Source organism: Geotrypetes seraphini, chromosome 12 (genome assembly GCF_902459505.1).
Source record: "Geotrypetes seraphini chromosome 12, aGeoSer1.1, whole genome shotgun sequence".
In the NCBI taxonomy this organism is placed as follows: domain Eukaryota; kingdom Metazoa; phylum Chordata; class Amphibia; order Gymnophiona; family Dermophiidae; genus Geotrypetes; species Geotrypetes seraphini.
Window position 1 is genome coordinate 24,493,192 of NC_047095.1, and position 24,137 is coordinate 24,517,328.

Consider the following 24,137-nt stretch of genomic DNA (forward strand, 5'->3'; position numbering starts at 1 on the left):
GGGGTCGCTAAGTGGTTGAAAGTTGATCAGTCGGCTTAGTGAATCTAGCCCTAATGTTGGCTTATAGCAGGAAACTTTGACCCCCCCCCCTGACCCTTTCCTTTTGTAAAGAATATGGTGGGGGGAGGGGAGGATAGTGCTATAACATTTGATTTTGGTCCCCACAAGCCTATGGTTTTGCATTGTGATGGTCAAAGTCAGTTTGTCTTTTTTCTTTTTCTCTCTCCATGGCTTAGTTCAAGAAAGATGTTCACCATATGTACAGAACAAGGGAAAGTCATGAGGTCTGCTTTCTGTTACAATAGCATATCACATCTGTAGTTTACCCACACCCCATATCAAAACCCACAAGACATCACTGCCAGATCACAGCATTTGATTTTGAAACTGTAATTAATCTGAAAGCTTTTTTTAAACCTTTAATCTAAGTTATAACAACTCTGGTAATAATAAGCTATTGTACTCGGAGCTGAATTTGGAACTATGTAAATGCCTCTTCTCAGTCCAATACACTTTGAAGTATTTATTCCTTCATACAATAGGGCTATTAGAAACTATGCTTCACATGAAATGGAGTTTCCAAATTGAATTAGGTCTTCTATAAAAGATAGTAATTCCTCATAAATACAGTACCTTCCACTGTAGCCATTTACTATTTAATTCATTCCATTTGCTGATGGTTTTGAATCTTTTATATGAGCAAGATCGTATATTTAGACAGAAAATTAGTGATATTGGGCAGAGGTAGGGTTACCATATTTTCACACATGACCCCGCCCAGTTCTGTCCCAGCCCTGCCCCCCACAAAGCCTCCTCTCATCCTCCCCATCTAGCTCCGGCTGTGTCTGGAGGGCCTGGAGCACATGCGGATGTGTGTGACATCATCCACACATGCTCAGAAGCCCTCCAGATGCAGATTTTGACAGGAGGAATGGGGAGGAGGAGCTGTGTCTAGCGATTGCTCTTTTGAGCAGGCGCCAGGCACAGTTCCTCCCCCTTTTACCGACAGTGCTCCATCTGAATAGTATGAATATAATTTGCATGCTATTGTTGGGAAAAAAAAAATGCTCCCACTATGGTATTTTATACCATGGCGTCGGAGCATTGTACATTGGGGCCTGGGTCTTATAACCCGGTGAACACAAAAAGGAGGTGATAATTAGGGGTGTGCAATAGTTTGAAATGATATACCCCAGGATTCTATAAACAGTGCCCAAAGCTGAGCGAACAAAATGAGCGTGTGTCCAATATGCACACAGCTTAATTGAGTAATGAACCAATTATCACCAATAATTAGGAGCTAACAATCAATTGTTGGCATTAATTATAAACTATGCAGACTTGCACCCTGGTCTTGCTAAGCACTATTCTATAAAGATGCATGTGCAAATCTTTTAGCATGAAACTGAAAAGGAAGTGTGACCATGGGAGGGGCATGGCCGGGTAAGAGGTGTTCACTAAAGATGCACACAGCATTATAGAATTTGGGGGATGTAATCTAATCTAATCAGTAATATTATAGTCCGCTATTTTTCAATTCAGATTGAAAGCAGATTACAACAAGGGGAGCACAAATACTTAAAAATGATTCCACAAAGAGTTAAAATATGAAAAATAACATTTATTTAAAAAAAATGTAAGTCTTTAAAGCTTTATGAAAAATAATATAGGAATCTAGACTTCTTATTTTTAATAGAAGAATGTTTCACTTCTGAACAGCCTGATAAGAAAATGATCATTCAAGTTGACTCTTCCTATTTATTTATTTAATTTGATTTATATTTCACCCTCCCCAAAAAGCTCAGAACGGGTTACAAGGTAACATACATAATAATTAAAACAAATGAGATACGATAATTAAGCACGTATGGCTATAGTGGAAGTCATTCATGCACATAAGTACACCTATCTTATTTTATTTCTTAGTTAACATATAGGAATGAATATGGTATAATCAGACCTAATTACTCTAAGAACTGTTGGAAACTGAAATTTAAAACTACAGTTACTCCATGTCATAATATGGAGTATTATGTCATGGAGTAATATGTCAAACTAATATGTCAAGCTAATGGAAACTCTAATCAAACACCAATTGGATAAAATCCTGGATGAAAAGAATCTACGGGATCCCCGACAACATGGATTTACTAAGGGGAGATCATGCCAATCCAACCTGATCAGCTTCTTTGATTGGGTGACGGAGAAGCTGGATATTGGGGAGTCCCTAGACATCGTGTACCTGGACTTTAGTAAAGCATTCGATAGCGTACCACACCGCAGGTTGCTGGGCAAGATGAGTTCTATAGGATTAGGTGACACATTGACGCAATGGGTTGGGAACTGGCTTGGAGGTAGGCTTCAAAGGGTGGTGGTGAATGGCACCCCCTCCGAAATGATGGAGGTGATCAGTGGAGTGCCACAGGGCTCAGTCTTGGGCCCAATCCTATTCAACATCTTTATAAGGGACTTGGCAGAAGGGCTTCGAGGTAAAATAACATTATTCGCCGATGACGCCAAACTAAGTAATGTAGTGGGCAAATGCACAACAGACGAAGATTCAATGCCCGACAACATGATGCACGACCTACTCCTGCTGGAGCGCTGGTCTAGGACATGGCAACTCAACTTCAATGCCAAAAAATGCAAAATTATGCACCTGGGCAGCCAAAATCCATGCAAGTCTTATACCCTTAATGGCGAGATCCTAGCAAAAACGGTAGCAGAACGAGACTTGGGGGTAATCGTCAGTGAGGACATGAAGTCTGCCAATCAAGTGGAGCAGGCTTCATCCAAGGCAAGACAAATAATGGGTTGCATACGAAGGGGTTTCGTCAGCCGTAAGGAGGAAGTCATTATGCCATTGTATAGATCCATGGTGAGGCCCCACCTGGAATACTGTGTGCAATTTTGGAGGCCACATTATCGCAAGGATGTGCTGAGACTGGAGTCGGTGCAGAGAATGGCCACCCGAATGGTCTCGGGACTCAAGGATCTTCCATATGAAGAACGGCTTGACAAATTACAGCTATACTCGCTCGAGGAGCGCAGAGAGAGGGGAGACATGATTGAGACGTTCAAGTATCTTACGGGCCGCATCGAGGCGGAGGAAGATATCTTCTTTTTCAAGGGTCCCACGACAACAAGAGGGCATCCGTGGAAAATCAGGGGCAGGAAACTGCGAGGTGACACCAGGAAATTCTTTTTCACTGAAAGAGTGGTTGATCGCTGGAACAGTCTTCCACTACAGGTGATTGAGGCCAGCAGCGTGCCTGATTTTAAGGCCAAATGGGATAGACACGTGGGTTCTATTCACAGAGAAAGGTAGGGGAGGGTCATTAGGGTGGGCAGACTAGATGGGCCGTGGCCCTTATCTGCCATCTATTTCTATGTTTCTATGTTTCTATAATAAAATTAGTTGGAACACATAAAGGAGATGTTAATTGTTTTGGAGCATTACCATGTAAAGCCTTATGTACTAGACAAGATACCTTAAACTTAATCCTTTATCAATTGTGTGGTTTTTATTCTTAATTGTTTTTTACTTTTACCCTGATTTTATTTGTAAATCGCATTGGATTGTGATACTGTGATCAAACTTTTAAATAAACTTGAAACTAATTGGAAGCCAGGGCAATTTATGCAAGAGTGGTGAAACCCTTTCAAATTTTCTAGGGGAAAAGGAATAAGGACTTGTATGCTGCCTTTTTGTGGCTTTTGCATTCAAAGCTCAGCATCACAAGGAGCAGCACTGGGATTTCATCTCACAGCCTCTGGATGCAGAGGCAGTGGCTCAACCAGTGATCCACAGCCCTTCCTCCTTCTAGCTCAGTGGTCTCAAATTTGTGGCCCAGGGGCCACATTCGGCCCACCATGTACTATTTTGAGGCCCTCAGTATGTTTATCATAATCACAAAATTAAAATAAGAGTTTCTTGATCATATGTCTCTTTAGCTATAAATTACAATATTATTATTAAGAGCTGGCCAAAAGGAAAGATTTATAAACTATAAAGAATTTTACCTCATGCAAAATTGTCATTTCTTTAATAAGACATTAACTCTTTTGTCTGAGGCCCTCCAAGTACCTACAAATCCAAAATGTGGCCCTGCAAATGGGTTTGAGTTTGAGACCACTGGTCTAGCTGAAATGATTAGTCTAGCAGCTGTATTTTGAAGCAACTGTGTCTAGTTTACATGTGAGGATTTACACCAGGCTTCAGTAGGTGTAAATCCTCACATACAAAGTTGGGCGTGGATCCCGGCACTACACGCTATTCTATAAATCGCACCCAACTCAGATCACCATTTATAGAACAGCATTCCATGTGCATTTTGTTTAGCACCCAAATTTGGATGCTATTTACTGAATCTGGTCCCTGGAGTATATTTTTGACATTCCAAATGTTACATCTTTGGCAAATGAAAAGGAGCAGAAAAATCAGAAAGAATGCCCCCTTTCTCCCGATAGTGCACACATGCATTCTATAATTTATGTGCATAAGTTTGAACCCCCATGCTTCACTCAAGCTCTGCCCATGTGTACTCCTCCCCCTTTGCAAATAGATGTTATTTAAGTTAAGCAGATATTTGCAGAATAGTGATTAGCTGAACTTTTGCTACTTACACATACTTGCACACACAAAACACAAACAAACCTCCAGTGTTATGTACCGAGTTTATCGCTTTTAACTTCCTCAAATATAAAGCATTTCATGAAGGAGGAAAAAGGCCTCAGGAGCCACGGAGAGCAAATACTACAACATTTTTCTTTGCCTCTCAACGTCAAAATTGTGTTGGAACATCTTTGAGCACAGATAAGACAATCTATCCAATTTCTATTAAGATCCTGGGTGTAATTCTGGATCAAGGTCTGACCATGAGGAACCAAGTGGATGCCCTGGTTAGGAAGGGTATTTATACCCTATGGAGGCTTTGATCTGTCAGGGCATACTTTGATGCCTCATCATTCAGACTTTTGGTCCAGTCTTTGGTCCTCAGTCAGCTGGATTACTGTGTCACATACTTGACAGGCATTTAGAGAAACTTGCAGAGATTGTGAATTGTCCAAAATGCAGCAGTCAGCCTTATTTGTAAGTTGAAGAAGTATGATAATGTTGTGCCTTTTTTTTTTAGAGTTGCATTGGATGCCGGTGGAGGCTCAGGTAAGGTTCAAGGTGTGCTATTTTAGAGTGTGGTACTCGGCTCCATGTATTTTTGTTCTTGCATTTCATGTGCAATTGTTATGTTCTGTTTGGAGTGTTTTTCAATAAAAGCTTTTCAATTAAAAAAAAAAAAAAAAAAGTTTGGCTGTATTTCTTATAAAATCATGTTTGGACTAACTCCTAATTATCTTACAAATCTGTTCTCCTTCAATAATAGTAAATACACTAGACACTCGCATGCAAACTTAATTTTTCCATCCCTTAGAGGATGCAAATTTTAAAAATATCATCATCACCTTCTATCTTATCAGGCAGCACTCTGGGATAAAGATTTAGACCAGGGGGTGTCCAACCTGCGGCCCAAGGGCAGTATGTGGCCCCGTGAAGTATTTTGTGCAGCCCCGGTCGAGGACGATGCAGTGTTTTCCTCTGCTGCCCCCTGGTGTTTACCATCTTGCCGGCTCCCTCCTCTGTCTTGCTGCAGCGTTTGCGCATTTGTGCGGCGCCAGAAAATTTTTTTTCGGCCAATGCGGCCCAGGGAAGCCAAAAGGTTGGACACCCCTGATTTAGACCTTCTAACTATGACCTCCAGTACCTATTTAGAATTTAGAAGACATTTTAAATGTACTTGTTTACTAAATATTTGAGCAACCACAACTAAGCTATTCCATTCAATTGTAATAATGTTTTCTTTTGTAAACTGCATAGAGCTTTACGGTTCGATTGTTATGTTACAACTATACTGGCTCCCCTGCAATACTCTATCATTGGCTATAAAAAACCTCTTTGTGTAAATGTGAATTCTAAACACAAATTCTAATAAACGTAAAATCTAAACGTAGATTTTAAATGTATCTTCTACAAGCAGGTTGGCAGTCAGCAGGTAAGCAAGTAAAAAGTAATTAAATGCTTATCTAAGTGGATCCTGCCAAAGTAGCTCCTCACCAGCTGTCCCCACAAATTCAGTGCTTTCTGTAAGTCCAAATGTTGCTGTAGCCGATGGTGGCCATCGTTTCACGATCAAATTGCTGCATCAGGGCTCTGAGAAAACATTAACACTACATGACTTTGTGTCAGGAGCAGCTTCATTGGCTTCCAATAGAGGCAAGAGTTATTTAAATTTGGATGTATGTTATAAGGTGGCACATGGTCTTCTACCAAGTTATCTTATGGACCATTTCGAGTTTGTAGATTCCAAACGCTCACAACAAAACTTTACTTTGTTCGCTTTTCCTTCTGTTAAAAAAATGTTTACATAAAAGACAATTTGCACAAACTACTGTCCTTTCAAGTTGCTACTTGGAAAAAGATTTTGGTAATTTAATATTAAATTCTACCTTCTATGTAATGTAATGTAATCTAATTTATTTCTTATATACCGCTACATCCGTTAGGTTCTAAGCGGTTTGAAGAAAATATACATTAAGATTATAAATGAGAAGTAAGAAGGTACTTAAAAAATTCCCTTACTGTCCCGAAGGCTCACAATCTAACTAAAGTACCTGGAAATTAATAAAGAAGAGAAAATAAAGATGGTTGAAAAAAGAAAAATTCTATGTGAATTTATAGGATGGAAATTAAACTGACAGTGAAGAACTGTATGAAAAATACATATGGAATTCAGTTAGAGAGGGTAGGTTACAATCTATTTATGGTATTTGTTTAATTGGAAGGTGTTAAGGTGGGTAATTTGGGGGAAGGTTATCTGAAGGTAGGTGAATCTTCTGGAGGTAAAAGAGGAGGGGTTAAGATATTTGGATGAATTTTTTGAAAAGCAGGGTTTTGATTTCTTTTCTGAATGTTTTGAAGTTGTCTGATATTGTCATAAGATTGGAGATGGAATGGTTGATTTTTGCTGCTTGTGTTGCTAGAAGGTTGTCAAACATTTTCTTGCGTTGTGTGCCTTTGAGTGGGGGGAAGGCGAAAGGGTTCGATGTTCTTCTGTGTCTTGAGGTGGAGATTTGGTTTAAGCGGTTATTTAGATAGGAGGGGGAAGAGCCGTGTAATGCTTTGAATATCAGGCAGTAGAATTTGAATTGGATTCGTGCTTGTATGGGTAGCCAGTGAGAGTCTAAGAAGGCAGTTGTTATGTGATCATATTTTTTGAGTGAGTAGATCAATCTGAGGGCGGTGTTTTGTATGGTCTGGAGTTGTTTTATCATAGTGGCTGGACAAGGAAGATATAGGGAGTTGCAATAATCCAGCAGACCTAAGACTAGGGATTGGACGATTAGTCTAAATTGTGCTTGGTCAAAGAATTTTCTGATTTTACGGAGATTTCTCATGGTTAGAAAAGCTTTTTGGGTTGTTTTGTTGATCTGGGGCTGCATTGTGCAACATCTGTCTATCGTAACTCCTAGGAGTTTTAGTTCGGGTTGTATTGGGTATTTGGTATTTTTGATTTTCAGTTCAGTGATGGTAGGAGTTTGGGCTTTTTCGAGCAAAAGGAATTTTGTTTTTTCAGAATTTAGTTTTAGTTTGTGATCCATCATCCATTTTTCTACTGTGTCTAAGGTTGTTTCTAGCTTTGTTGTGGTGGTGGTCTCTGATGGGTCGAATGGGAGGATTATGGTGATGTCATCAGCATAGCTGAAAGATGTGACATCTAGGGTATCTAAAGTGGCTCCTAGGGAGGAGATAAAGAGGTTGAAGAGCGTAGGTGAGAGAGGTGATCCTTGTGGAACTCCGCAGTGATTTGTCCATGGTTCTGATTTGATATCATTGTATTTTACCCTGTAGGTTCTAGATTTGAGGAACCCCTGAAACCATTTGTAGACCTTGCCTGAGATTCCTATGGCGTCGAGAATTTGTAGTAATAAGGTGTGGTCAACTAGGTCAAATGCTGCGGAGAGGTCTAATTGTATTAATATCATTTTTTTTCCTTTACTGATGTGTTGTCGGGCTGTATCTAGTAATGTGACAAGTAGTGTTTCTGTACTATGGTTAGTTCGGAATCCTGATTGTGAGGGGTGGAGTAGGTTATGTTTTTCCAGATATTCGGTGAGGTATTGTGCCACTAGGCCTTCTATTATTCTATCAACATTTTAGGAAATTGTTGAAAACCAATCTTTTTGAAAAATTTTTTAAAAACTTAATTTTAGATCTCATTGTGTTTGTACAGTTCTCTTTTATCTTGCAAACCCTATGGAACTGTAGAGTTTTGCAGAATATAAATAAATTTTATGTTATGTTATGTTGAGTGAAAAAAGCCCAAGCCAAAAGTACTAAATATTTGGTGGTCATTATTTCACTGGAAGTGGTGAACATTTTTTTTTAAATGCTCACTGCTGCTGGACAAATTAGATCTGGGCATTCAATGCCAGACAATGTCTGGGCACCAGTATTGAATATCCAGGGTCAGTTATTGACCTGTAGGTTATAGGGTACCAGCCAATATTCAGTGCTGGCACCCACATAACTGACCTGGCAGACAGTACTACTTTTGTGTGGTCCTATCTGCCCAGTTAGGTGTGTGGGCACTAGCATTGAATGTGACCCAGTGCTCCTATGCCTGCTAGCCCTGTCCATACTGTGCCCCAGAACACCCTGGCACTAACTGGATAGTGCTGTGGTGGTCAGATGAGATAGTCAGAGGCCCTGCTTGGTTAAATATTGTTGAACATCCCCTCCTGGTTGCTCACTGAGGTTTATGTGGGCAAGAGTCTCTCTTTTCTTTTTGAATCTCTACCCCTTCAATTTTTTTATATTTTGGGCTAGGATATTTTTCACTCAAAGCTATACAATTTTTCTTCCTTTTGACATGAAGTTTGTATCCCAAAAAGTAGAGGCATGCCTTAAATGTGTATAAAGGATTCCAGTAGGGTTGCCAAGATATTTACTAGGGCAAGTGGAAAACTTTTATGCTTGAAGTGTGCCAAACAAACTAGTCTGTAGCCCTGCCTCATGCTTCCTCATTGTTGGTGCTGGGTTGGTAGGGCCATGGCCCTAGTGGCTCACCCCATTCCACTGCCCATGGTACATGCAGCATTTTGGCAGCATTCAGGACATGTGGCCTGTAGCAATGAATCTTCATTCATTGCTACAGGCCACATGTCCCCCTTTTATCAAGCCCTATTAGGGTTGTTGTTTTTAAATCACTAGATGCTGTGGTAAAAGCACTGATGCACACAGCAGCAGGTGATAAAAAAAAATCCTAATGTGGCTTGTTAAAAGAGGGCCAAAGTTTGCTAGAAACGTCCTTTTGGGCTTTGACCAGGAGTACATCAACCCCTAGGTGAAGAAGCCCTACTGCTTCTGGTGCTCTTTGCATTAAGATTACACCGCTGTAAGCGTTGCTTGCTGTACTTTCATATTTCCTGATTAATAGAAACACACACATCTTGGATCTGAAGTTCATACTGCGTTTTGATCTTTCGGTAAGTAATGAAATCATTCTCTTTGTATTTGTTGATCTGGCTTCTATAGCACACGGCAGAATGCACTTGAGGTTTCTTTGTTAAACAGCGTTTGTGTCTATCATCTTCACATTTTGGTTCTATTCATGCATGGGTTCTGTCTCTTGCCCTAAGGCTTCAATTACACTGCATCATTCTCTTGCCAGCTTTTCAGATTATAGATATAAACAAGAACACATACGGTACATGTCTTCATGCCTCATCAAGTAGCAAATGACCTGTTGAGCTTCTTTGGTTGCTTGCCTGAGTACTGTGTTAATTTTCCTTTAGACATTTGTTGTGTTCAAGCAGTACATAAGTTCTACAGTTTCCTCACCTAATGAATATCTGACAATAAAAACAGACTTTGTGGTTTTTGGATAATTTCATCTTTAAAACAAATATTTCTGCAGTAGGATGGGCCATTGTGGCTCTTAACTGTTGCTTCATGTAACTGTTATTATTTTTTCTTTGAGAGATTTCATTTACAGTGTGCAGGAAACCACGCTCCCTCATATGGTTTTAAAATCAGTGACTGATAATAAAAATCAAATATAAAATAATATTATAAAAACATTTACATTTTATTGAATATTTTGCTGAAATCTATTTTGTGGAGCATTCTTGTTCTGTTGTTGGATGTTGGTGTTCGCAGTAACTCTCAGTAGGGCACATGTAATATTTTGATGAAAAACAAAGATGTATTTGGCCAGATGTTGGATGATCCTATCTTTATTCACAATAGGGTTGATTCACCCTTTTTGGCACTAGGAAGGACGCACAGGGGAATAATTATTTTGACCAGCTGGCAAATACATTTTTTGTAATTTCCTCCCAGAGCAGGATCAGTTCGTGTGGGCGAATAGTATTGAATTGCATGCAGATCTTAAGGAAATTATTATATCCATTCCACTTTGAGCTGTGGAATACATCGAGTGGAGGAGTAGTCTGCTGGTTAGTGCAGCAGTCTGATAAGCTGAGGAACTAGGTTCAATTCCCACTACAGTTTCTTGTGACTTTGCTCCAGGCTTAGGGTTACCAGATGTCTGGGAAAACCCGGACATGTCCTCTTTGTAGGGGACTGTCCGGCGTCCTGGATGGACTTTCCAAAACCCGTCAGTACGTCCGGGTTTTGGAAAGCCCTGCCAAGCTCCAGCCACATCTGGAGGGCATCTGAGCATGCGGGGATGATGTCACACACATCCGCGCATGCTCCAGGCTCTCCAGACGCAGCTGGAGCTTGTCAGGGAAGAAGACAGAAGGTTTGCGGGGGTGGGGCTGGGGTAGAACAGGGCGGGGCCAAAGGCGGAACTGGGCTGGGCCATGTGTCCGGATTTTTGCACCCTGAAAAATGGTAACCCTATCTTCATGTACAAAATAAGTATCTGTATATAATACGAAAACTGCTTTGATTGTAAGCACAGAAAGGCAGTATATGAAGTCCCATCCCCTTTCTTGTCCCTTATACTGATTGCTTAATTTTTCTCTTCATGATCCCTTTTTCGATATACAAAGTTGGTCATGTGATTTTTTGAACATGAATGGGTTGCTTTGGTCTACCCTACCATCAGATCTGTCTGTCTGTGGCTGTCTCGGGTGATCGAGTGACTGGGTGATCGGGTTTGTTAGTGTCCCTGTTTGGGTGGATGTGTAGCATGATGAGTGTATCAATGTGTGTGGGCTGCCTTTGTGCTGCACACCTGTGTGCTGCTAGAGGATCACACAGAGTGTTGGAACAGAGGAGTCAGAAGGTTAAGTGACTTGCCCAGGATCATAAAGAGCAGCAGCAAGATCTATCCCCTGACTTCCATGGTTCTCAATGTTTGGTGCATTTTTTTCCCTCTTATTATGTATCTGTGAAAAGAACAAATCAATTGCTCTGTTTTGTGATTCATTCAGCACTTTGTGGGCCCAAAAGTCAATGGTGGCAACACGAGTGTTAAACACCAGCACTGACATTTAAATTAATACAAATATCCAGTGCTGCTATCCCTGTTCCCTCTAAGCTGAGCAGGTGTCTTCCAAATGCATTGCTACCTGTAGCTTCAATACTGTGTTTTCAATCTCTAGGGACAGGCAGGTTCCTGAAGTCCTGCAGAACTAGCCTGTCCCTCACTATTGAAAATGTGATAATGAAACAGCACCCCCTACTGGTAAGGCTGAAGGTGGAGGACTCCCGCTTAACTTAGAGGGAACAATGGCTTCTATATGTAGTCAGTGGTGCTGAATATACGTATTAAGTAGTCACTACAATATGACATGGTAACAAAATTCATCACCATTCCTGTCCCCGCGGGAAACCATCTCCATGTCATTCTTTAAGGAGAGAAGGAAGAATCGGATTATGAATGGACACAGCCACTGACCTTCAAGCCTTGCATTGAAGAATGCTGGTGTAGAAGGACTGATGTTGAGATAGACAATGAAGAATAACACGGGGTTGTTTCTCGCGAGGATGGGAACAGTGATGAATTTTGTCACCGGCTCATTCTCTAATAGTCACTACTGCTGTCGCTATCCTTTAAGTATATATGCAGTAGCTTATTTGGATAGTGGTTGAATAGTGTTGCTAACTGGATAATTTTTCAACCTGCCTATGCTCTGCCCTCCAAAAATCCAAGGATAGTGGAGTGATATATTCACTGAGCAACAGCAAAAGGTTAACTCCACTGAGTTCCTGAGTGGTCTTTGAAGATCATTCTTTCTGTTATCCTTCATGACCCCAGAATATAGAAGTATGAAGCTCTCTCCCTCCCCAACTGTAGCCTTTGGAGTCATATATGCAACAATGTGCCAGGATGCCCCACTACACATCACTTGAAACAGATGGAAATATGAACAGGGAAATGTTCTTAAGTATATGTGACCTGCTGTCCTAAAGCATACAATACACAAAAACCACACCTAGATCACAGCTCTAAATTTCTGTGTACATGTGTTCATAGTATCTTCTCTATAAGTGGTGCTTTGTTTATAAATATTTTTATTGACTGTAAACCATCTTGATAAATTTTGATGGACGGTATATCAAAGAAATAATAAATTTGGAAATTTGCTTATAAATACATGATAGTTTACTTAAGATTTCTAACATCTTCTGAGAAAGATGGGATGACATAGGCAACTTTTATGTATCTGAATTGATGGGTTCCACATTTGAAGGCTAATTTATTGCAATAAAGGCTCTCAGTCAGGCTCTTTCTACAGGTCCTGTAAAATCTTGTGTGAATACTGATAAGATAGGCATTATTACTAGTACTCACCTAATGATAAGGTTGATATTCAAAGGATTTATGCTCCAAAAGTCAAGAGTTAGGCTCCTAAATTAGCTTCTGTGAAAATTTGCTAGGCCTCAGTGCCTAAATTTAGGAGCATAAAAAATTAATAGCAATGGAGGCAGATTTAGGATAGGGAAAAAAGTTAGGAGCTTATCATGAGGTTAATAAATCTAGGCAAATGAATGGCAGGCCTAACTTTTAAGCACCTAAATTAAGATGAATTTTCATTTCAAAACATGGAAGGGCATTTTCAATAGTGCATCTAAGTCTGACTTTGGGTGTTTCCCGTAAGATATCAAAAAGAAGGGGTTGGGAAACATCCATTTTGGAAACCACTAAAAGTCTAAACTTTTCTTTTTTTAAAAAATGGCCTGTTTAGATGTCTTGGCTCTTAGGATGTCTAACTTTTTTGGTCATTTTTGAATACAAAAATGTCCAAGTTCAAAACATCCATATCAAGCCATTTGGGCATGGGAGGGACCATCATTTTAATGGACTGGCCACACAGACATGCCAACAAGGCAGTGAGGCCCTTAGGGGGCTCTGCTGTGAATTTCACATAAGGGGTGTCAGGTACATATTTCACCAGAACCCCATTTTAGTGTATGGTGAGCCCTCTAAAACTCCCCCCAAACCTATTATACCCACCTTCTACCACCCCAATAGTCCTTATGGCTGATGTCATCTACAGTATAGAAGGTTTTGGTGGGCTCACGCTTTCCATCATAAATGTAGTAGGTACCCTGTTTCCCCGATGATAAGGCAGGGCCATCAAATAAGACAGCCCCCCCCTTTTTAGAAAAAAATGTAAAATAAGGCACCCCCCCGCAAATAAGCCACCCACCGATACCTACGCTTACCCGAATCGGGTGGTACGGTGGGTGACTCCGTGTGGTCCCTCTGTCTACCGTATTTGCCTCCATGGCTGCGTGCCGCGCCTCATCATGAAGTGAAGAGGAGGAAGTGACAGGACTGCAGCGCGCGCACGTGACTCCGCGCAAGGAAACACAGGCAGCTTCCCTCATCCCTCCCTAACGGAGACTGCAGGAGTTTGTTCACGGCCAGAACATCCAAAAGTGAGACACGCAGACAGGTTTCTTTTGCTGTGAGCAATACTACTTACTGTATATAAAGCCTGTTTAAAATGCATACGGTATATAAACAATGGTTTCACATTGTCAAGTCCCCTCTGATGCTGCACTACAGAATAATCTCTTTACTGTGTTTCCCTGATGGAGAACATTGGGGACATTAAATGGTACAATATATGGTATGATGGATAAAGCTGGCCATACACGGTACGATTTTTCGGCCGACCGATTCTTCAGCCGTCAAATAAGACAGCCCCCCCCTTTTTTAGAAAAAAATGTAAATAAGGCATCCCCCCGAAAATAAGCCCTAGAGCATATTTTGGCCTTCCAAAAAAAATAAGACAGTGTCTTACCATCGGGGAAACAGGTAGCATGGGATATAGGCCTAGATCCCCCTCTCTATGGTTCACTACACCATCCATCAGGCTACTCCAGACATCTGCTTGCTGCTCTACTAGGAAGTCCCATAATATCTGCAGCTGTCATAGAGGCTGTAAGTACTGTTTCTTTCACATCTTTGGGGGTTGAGAGGAGTGAGTGAACACAGGGTCAGTTTGGGTACCTTTTTGGCCCTTATGCGCTTTGAAAACAGGTCTAACTCCAAGCCACCAAATGATGCCCTGGACGTCTTGAAAAAAGGTTTGTTTATCTCTGCAAAATGTCCAAATGCTAAGCCCACCCAAAACATGCCTCTTATATGGCCCCTTAACATTTAGGCATCCTTGAGGTTGAATGCCCTGCAAGATATCTGAAAACTTAGTTTTGAAAATCAGCACTTGGATGTTTTCGCGATTAAAACACCCAAGTGCCGGTTTATGCCATTTTGTGGACGTCTACATTTTTTGAAAATGAGCCCCTTAGGCTCCCAAATTTTGCTGAAAATAGGACACTGATTTATAAGCTGAAATTTAGGAGCTCAGCTTCTTTTGAACATTTTTATAAGCAGTCTTGTAGAACGGAAATGTAAGACATATAAACACAGTTGTAATGAACAGCTGGGGTTGAGTTTTAAATTTATTTGTACATTAGCTGGTCAACAACTATTCTACAACTACTCCATGATTTCATCAATTGGCAGATAAACTCACATACCTGCTGCCGAGCTCCAAAATGGACTCCTCATTCAAACCATGAAACATATGGTTTTTGTTTTAATAATAATAATAAAAAATCATTACACATGGGAGGTGAAACTAATGCATTGGATTCACACATTGTCAGGCCAAGAAGATCTGACTGTGCATGTATATTACATCAGTGCATACAGTAAAGAGTCATACTAGATAAATTATTTCTCCATTTTAGCTTGGATTGATCAAAATGGAGGGTCTTAGAGCTGGAGGTGCTCCTGATCCGTTTCTGACTTTGCACTTTTGTTGAGTACATTAATAGAAAGGTTATTTTTCTTTATTAAACTGCTTGGGTAGTCTTGTTTTTGTATGCACTGTTTTAGGATACGTTCACAGTCCCTTTTTCTTGGGGACTTTCAGTTATATTCAGTATTTTTGTAGGTTTTATTTCCCATGAGAAAATCAATAGAAATACACGAATCACTATTTTTCCATGTAAAATATGGACGTTTAAATAAAAAAAGGCCCTACTAATGGTATATTCCTATGATGTTCAACTTCCAAGTATGCAAAACGGGAAGGAATCTTTGGCCGTTTTATAAGATTTCATCACAGCCAGCTGCCGAGCTGTGAGATCCGTGTGGTCACATGGGACATCCCTGATTCTAAAGGGCACTGCAGGGCTCTGGAGATGAGGGACTGTGGGCAAGATTCTCAGAAAACCACATTATAAAGCGACGGTCTGCTAACGCAGCCGTTTGAATAGCAAATTTTTAAAAAGCGAGACATTCTCCAAACATCTCGCATGCAAATGATGTCGGCGGCCAGCAGGGGAGATTCGCTAAAATTGCATGCGTCAAGTCGCTGGTGCCAGTGACCGGCACATGTGCAGAATATACAAGGAAAGAGGCGTGAATGTGCGCATGTCCCTGGAAAGCAACGCAATGCAATCAGCACATGCGTTGTTTGAGCATAAAATATGCTTACGTCATGTGCGCACGACACATGTGAATCTTCCTTGCTATAAAGCATCGGTGGCGCCATATAAGTAGGAAGCGGTGTGTCAATCATAGGCATACAAGAGCTATTGGACGAATGGGAGGGGAGAGGAGAAGCAACGTCGACTTTTATCAATTGCGCATAAAACATGCCTTTCTCTCCAAAAAAACCACTATAATTCAGGTAAATCTTGTAATTTGTATTTAATGTAAAATTTAATGAAGACCCACAACTAGAAACACACAAGACAAGGGTATACATGCTCAAGAAGAAACGTTGGCTTTTAACAAGCGCGTATGAAACATGCCTGTCTCTCCCATAAACTCAAAAGAAGTGTGATTTTACTACCCTCCACTTATAAAATATATAGATACACTTTTTTTTTTTTTCATTAGCCAAAGTCAAACACAAGTGCTGGCACTGTAACGGCACCCCCGAACCAGTCACTGCTTTTTGTTGCCAAAAGCCGACGCCGCTCTTCGAAAATGCCTCTGCGATTTTTAAGAATCTACCGGAGGGCTCATTTCAATGTTAAAGAACCCATTTGCGTGCCATTGTCGGAGATGGCTAGAAACCTCGCTGATGAAAGAGATAATCCGGTTTGATAAGCCACTGCTAAAATGCGTGCAGGCTAAACCAGCGGAAAACAGTTTAACAACCGCATTAAAGTTTTGAGAATCTGGCCCTGTACTTTCAAAGGCTTGATACTAGCATACAAGTCCTTTCACCTGGCTACATGTCAGCTAAACTTCCTCCATATGTCCTGATCAGGCCGCTTCGCTCCCAGGTGGAAACACGTCTCTAAATATCCCCTGGTCGTGCCCTTCAACTTCAGAGCGCCAGACGATCCTACTCCCTTTTCATATCAAGCTACTGGAATCAACTACCCCCACAGATCAGGTCCCTTGAAGGGATTCTGAACTTTAGGAAAGCAATAAAAAGTTACCTTTTCACCTAATCTTCCCACCCAATGCTGAAAGGGTGGTTGATCGCTGGCATAGTCTTCCACTTCAGGTTATTGAGGCCAGAAGCGTGCCTGATTTTAAGGCCAAATGGTATAGACACGTGGGACTATTCACAGAGAAAGGTAGGGGAGGGTCATTGGGGTGGGCAGACTAGATGGGCCGTGGCCCTTATCTGCCGTCTATTTCTATGTTTCTATGTTTCTAAGGTTAAGAGGAAATGCTCACTAAATTTACAGTATATTGAATTAGATCCTCTGTATATGTCAAGTTAAAATGGAAGCACTGTTCTATAATTATAGCAAATTGTAACTCGTTGTCTGTGTACCATGCATGTTAACTTGTAACCCATTCTGAGCTTGTTGGGAAGAATGTAATGTAATGTAATTTATTTCTTATATACCGCTAATCCGTTAGGTTCTAAACGGTTTACAGAAAATATACATTAGGGTGCAATAAAATTATAAGTAAGATAGGTACTTAGAAATTCCCTTACTGTCCCGAAGGCTCACAATCTAACTAAAGTACCTGGGAAAAAAACATTTAGTAGAATAAAAGAGGTAAAATAGAGATAGAGGAAAAAATAAGAATATAAACATTCTAACAAGACTACATTGATCGAAAGGACTTTGGAAGGTTGAAAAGAGGAGAGATAGGGATAGATGCAGAAGGGAGGAACCGTTAAACAATAGAATTCTGGGGAAATTTAAATAATAAAATAAAAACAAAACAAGGGGCAAAACAATGAATGAAATTAAAAATAATTCATAAAATGGAAAGAAAGTGAGAAATAAAATCAAAAACAGTCTAGACTGAAGTCCAGCTTGAAATGACTTCACTGCTTAACCCCCAGAGACCCAAATATAGAAAAAAACGTAAAAAAATGTTTTCGAACGTTCACATGTTGTTATAGGAGGCTTGTGATCCCTAAATCAGTGTTTTTTTTTTTTTATTTTGACATTTTAGTAACTTTTGGGGAGGATGTTGTAAAATTGCAACGCTGGGCCTGTAAGGTAGCAGAATTTCAATAGTGTCACTCTCTCTCTGAACACATGTAAGGAATAATTAAAAGTTTATTTGTACTTTACAGCTTATAAAGACCCACCTAAGTTTATGTATATACACAACAACAATAGTATAATAAAGAAAAAAGTAATTTTTATTATCAATTTAATACAAAAAATGAGTATCATATAAAAACGCAAATTTTTCCCTGTGAAGCGCCCATTGACTTCTATCAGCGGTAATCAAGAAATTTCGTGTTTTTGCACAAAAAATTTCATGTTAGCGCAAATACGGGTAAAAACGGCCACGCTATGAAATAGCACTTGTGCTATCTTCATAGCACGGTTTTGTGAATCGAGCCCTATATGTGCATGTTTTATTTGTTCATTTATTCAGTTATGGTAGTTCCAAAAACAGTTATTTTGCTCTGAAAAGCACAGGCGAACATTGCACTTCCTGCAAAGTGTGTTGGTATAGCCTTTTGCACAGTGTCGGCACCGTCCTCTATCGGCTTTGATGGGAAAATGTCCAATCATGTCCTTGCAAACTTCCTTTGGAGGGTGTGCATTTGACTTTTTGGCTGTCATGGCAGCTGAAGAACCTCCATCATCTGTAAACTGCCTCTTTTGGGAAGTCAAGGTGCCCCCTCTTGATGAAACTGGGCTTGCAGATGGTCGCCCTCGCTTTGACACTGACCCAGCCGTTCCGATCAGGATAAGAGAAGATGCCAACTGGGCCTGAAACATTCTCCTGTTTAGCATCTGTTTCTTTGGGATATCCAAAGCTTTGCAGTCCCTTTTGTACAGGAGCCAAGCATTGATCACAGCTAGGTTAATGGTGTGCCAGAAGATGTAAAGGTACCAGCGGTAGGACTTCAGTGGAAACTTGTATTTTGCTGCAAATGAGTCTAACAAATCCACTCCGCCCATGAATTTGTTATAGGCAGCCACGATATAAGGCCTCTCAACTTCAACAAATCTTTTGGCAGTTTTGTCCCAGCGTTGAATCTTCTCCACTGGTTGTGGGCCAGCAAAGGAAGACACAAGTGTAACCTGTCTGTTGTCAAACCATTTCACAGCACAAATGTTGTGATTTGACTCCACTCTGACATCAAAGCTTCCTCTTCCCTTTTTCTTCAAGCTTTTCTCATCCTCAAGATTACAGTTTGGAAGGTGCACTTGTCTGGCTGTTCCTGTGTAATGAATTCCACAATCCAGCAGCCTAACTATCAATGGGATGCTGGTGAAAAAGTTGTCTGCATAGATCTTGTAGTTGTGACTATGTGGAAGTGTGGAAGCAAGTTTCATCACAACATCCCCTGATAGTCCAAGTTCAGATCTTGCCCGTATTCCATTCACACTGCCTTGGTACACATCAAAATCACAAAGTATACCAGAGATTCCAGTCCTTGCCCACAGCTTGAACCCCCATGGGTTTGGCTTGCCACGCATGTACTGTTTGATGCTGCTGAATTTCCCCCTGAAAGGGATCATCATTTCATCAACAGAGTTATGTTCTTCAGGGACCACTTTTAGGCATTTCTCTCTGAAAGCATCAAGCCATGGTCTGAGTTTCCAGAGTTTGTCACTTTTTTGTTCCATCTCAGACACGGTTAGATTGTTCACAAAATGTAATGATGTCAACAGAGACTGGAATCTGTTTCGTGACATTACATCAGCGACAGGACTGTATCTTGTGTCTGCTTCCCAGTACATACGGACTCCAGGCATTTGGACAAGACCCATCTTCAGATACATGCCAATCATCTGCTCTATTTCCTTTGTGTTTGTGTTTATAGATGATCCTTTCTTCTGAAAACTGTACTGATTTGTGTTATCTGCCAGAGCGTTGATCATATCTTCTGTCACAAACTTCTGAAAGTACTCCAGTGGTGTGCAGAGGGAATGGACATCATTACTCCAAAGCAGGCAACAGGGTTGTATGACTTCATGGCCAGATAAACAGACCTATTTACACATTCAACCATCCAATGGTGTTGCAGAACTGAACAATAGGTTCTATTAGTAATGTACATGAAGTTTTAAAAAGAAAAAAAATGGGGGAGGGTTTATTTTGTAGCCTTAAATGTGATGTTGTAATATTACAACACTGGGTCTCAGGGGAGTGCAGACAAAACCTTGCTATCACTTTGACCCACTGTTGTAAAATTACAACATAGAAATAACCAGCTCTAAATCTCTTAAAATCAGTATATTCAATGATGTCATAAAATCTGCATGATCTACACATATTAATGATCACATAAAAAAATATTTCAAGCTTTTTACTTACTTTAGTCCTGATGTATCCCGTCCAAAACAACAAGATGATATACTCCAAAGCAGGCAACAGGGTTGTATGACTTCATGGCCAGATAAACAGACCTATTTACACATTCAACCATCCAATGGTGTTGCAGAACTGAACAATAGGTTCTATTAGTAATGTACATGAAGTTTTAAAAAGAAAAAAAATGGGGGAGGGTTTATTTTGTAGCCTTAAATGTGATGTTGTAATATTACAACACTGGGTCTCTGTGAGTTAAGCTGCCAAATTTCTGCAGGTGACAGCTGATCTTTGCCAGCACACCGGGTGCCTCAAGAAGGGAGAGAAATGAAAATCCAGCAGTCAGCCATCCCCAACATGGCTATCCCATCTGCTGCACGTCAATATCAGCTGGTTAACCATCACCATCCTCTTCTGTGCAACGGCCAGGGAACCGCCATCATCATCCTCAGCACATCTGCCGTAGGCCATCTCCGACAACTCGAGGTGTCACTCCCAGGGGAGACTTCCATGTCTGCAGACCAAAAGAACCAGATAGAACAATAAATAGATAAAATGTGGATTCTGATGCTTGCACAGGACACCACAATACTACAGCCCCACATTCTCCAGCCCCTTTGCTCATTCTCCCACTCCCTTTTTGTAAACTACACTGGCCTCTGATAGAGGCCAGGATAGTTTTCAAATTTGGCTTTATGGTATATTGTCATGTTATCGGATTGATCAATTTGCTTTCAATATATTAAGGTGCCCTTCACGTTTTTCTACTTTTTTATGTTTCGTACTGTAAGGGGCTGCTCTAAATACGAGGGTAAATCAAAAAGGCAAAATACATTTAACAGCTTTAATAGAAGTAACTGTGAGCAACTGAACATATCACTTTTCCACATAGTCCCCATGCAAGATGACACATTTGTTGTATCGTTCAACTAGCTTCGCCATTCCTGCAGAGAAGTTTTTTGGCGGCTCCCGAAGCCAGGTGAGCACCGCTTCCTTTACTTCCATCAGGGCCGCCATCAGAAATTTCTGGGCCCCTTACTGAGCAATCCTATTGGGCCCCCCACGCACCCCTTCCCCCCCCCCCCCCCGACAACCCCCTCTTCTTCCATGGGCCGAATACACACATACTTTTCTGCTAATGCTCCACCTAAGCCAGTCCCGTAAAATCTTCTCACGTCCATTGGGTGATTGGCTTAGAGGAGATATTCATAAAAAGAACGTCCGTCAAGATCTTTACTCATAGACTGTGCCATTTGCTTTAAATCATCTTCCATCATTAATCCAAATTGCACAATTCTTTCTCTGTCTTTGTCCTGAATGGCATCTGGCCACATTGCTGGATCCTTCCAGTCAACAAATTTATGAGCACATTTTTAAACAAATGTAGTTTATCCTTGTACTCCTTATGTAATTTTAATCATCTATGGATATGTTTGTATGTTTATTGTTCAAAATGGTTTTATTTATTTCCCCAAATTTATTTTTGTTATACGCATTGAAAATATTTGATATTGCGTTTAAATCAAAATCTCAATAAACTTGAAACGAATGCCCGTGAGATTGTGGGAGGGTTAAATACTCAAAACTTAGAAGAATAACAATTTACTTAAAGTTTTTGCTACGCCAGCTTTCTGGTATCTTTACATACAGTGGCATACGTAGCATATGTAACACACGGGGCCCATCATTTTTTGGCACCCCCCCCATCTGTAAGAAAAACATGATTTTTAGTAACAAACCACACGTCACACATGAGTACCTAGGAAAAGGCAGCATCTTACATATTGCAGTGAGCAGTACATCAATACACCCATTGTAAAACTAAACAAGCCAGACCAGCACAGATCAATCCTACACCGTCAATCCTAACAGAAAACCATGTCTTTCGAACACACAGAACACAGAAAACACCTTCACCTAGTATGGAATATGTCATCACAAACTAACCCCTCACCCTTTTACAAAACTGTAGTGTGGATTTTAGCCACAGTGGTAACAGCCCTGACGCTCATAGAATTCTGAGCATCAGAGCTGCTACCACCACGGCTGGCGCTAAAAAACGCTCCACAGTTTTGTAAAAGGGGGGAAAAATAGAAATACACAGTTTTAACGCTCTAGCTCAGAGGTGCCCAAACTTTTTGAGCTTGTGAGCTACTTTAAAATGACCAAGTCAAAATGATCTACCAACAATAAAATTAAAAAAACACAAAGCACACTATACGCTGAGAAAATGTTAATTATCATTCCTATTCTGGGTTTTTTTCAAAGAGGTCAAGGCAGATGACTCTATGCATTGTCACCTCAGTAACAACCATACAAAAATAGACAAATATACCCTCCATCCTTTTTATTAAACCACAATAGCAGTTTTAGCGCAGGGAGCTGCGCTGAATGCCCAGCGCTGCTCTTGACGCTCATAGGCTCCCTGCGCTAAAAACCACTATTGCGGTTTAGTAAAAGGGGACCATATTGTAAAATATAGACAGCAGATATAAATTCAGAACTGTGCATAGTAAGTGAATGGAAGTTTTCATCTCTGGGAATTTACCCAGTTAACTATTAAGTTATTTGGGCAAATTCCTTTGAAAACTGTGGTAATACTGCCTCCACTTTGCTAAATTCAAAATAAAATCATTTTTCCTACCTTGTCTGGTGATTTCATGAGTCTCTGGTTGCACTTTCTTCTTCTGACTGTGCATCCAATCTTTCTTCCCTTCTATCAGCCTGTATGCTTTCTCTCCTCCACACCTCATTCTCTCCCCCAACTTTTTCTTCCTCTCTCCCTGACCTTTCTTTCTTTTTTTCTGTTTCTCTTCTTTCCTTCTGTTTCCCTGCCTGCCCCCTTTCTTTCTCCCTGCCGTTCCCCAAGCCACTGCCACTGCCGCTGCCATCGGGGAACAGGACCCAGCAATGGATAACAGGCCCCAAAGCCGACGCCAACGCCGACGCCGACGCATGCTCTCCCTGCTTCGGGCCGATCAGTCTTCCTCTCCCCGAAGTCAATTCTGCCGTCAGAGAGGAAGTTCCGCCCAGCCAGGCAGCGATTGGCTGGCCCGAACTTCCTCTCCGACTGCAGAATTGACATCGGGGAGAGGAAGACTGATCGGCCCGATAGATTAGATCGCCAAGACAAAGTGAGTCCTGGGTGATCGACTCACTTTGCCTTGGTGAGCTACTGGCGCCCCTGCCTTAGAACACTGCCTAGGACCCTGGGGGAGCCCGGGCCCCCTGTCAGCTCCGGGCCCCTGAATGCAGGACTGGTAGTACTGCCCTGATGGCGGCCCTGACTTCCATCATGCTTTGTCTTTTGCTGTCCGGCTTGCAGTGATGCACCCATGTCTTGTCACCGGTGACAATTCTCTCCAGAATACTCGTATCTTCTTCAAACTGTCTCGGGAATTGGGTCTCAACCTGCACACGCTGTTGCTTGTGCAGATCAGCAAGCTGTTTGGGAACCATTATAGCAAATGCAGATCCATAGCTGATATTCAAATCTGCAGCCAGTTGAGACACCGTCAGTATTCTCTAATCAAGGCATCTGCCCTGTCAATGTGTTCTTGTGTGCGCGATGTTGATGGATGACCAGAATGACCTTCATGGCTTACACCTGTTCTTCCTGCTTTAAACCTTTTTACCCACTCAAACCTTTTATTGATTCATGGTGCTACGTCCATACTGAGTTAATATCCAACAGTAAATTTCTGCAGGTTTTACTCCCTCTGCACATTGTTCTTCAATGGTGCAATCTTGCAATGGAGCATCTATGTTTCTGAACTCGGGCCTGCCACACATCTAAAAGCTGAGCACTGCACTGTGAATAGAAGAACTATCCAACAGGCAATGTACGAGTACACATGTCGCATTTTGCTAGCTCTGTTCCAGTTATCG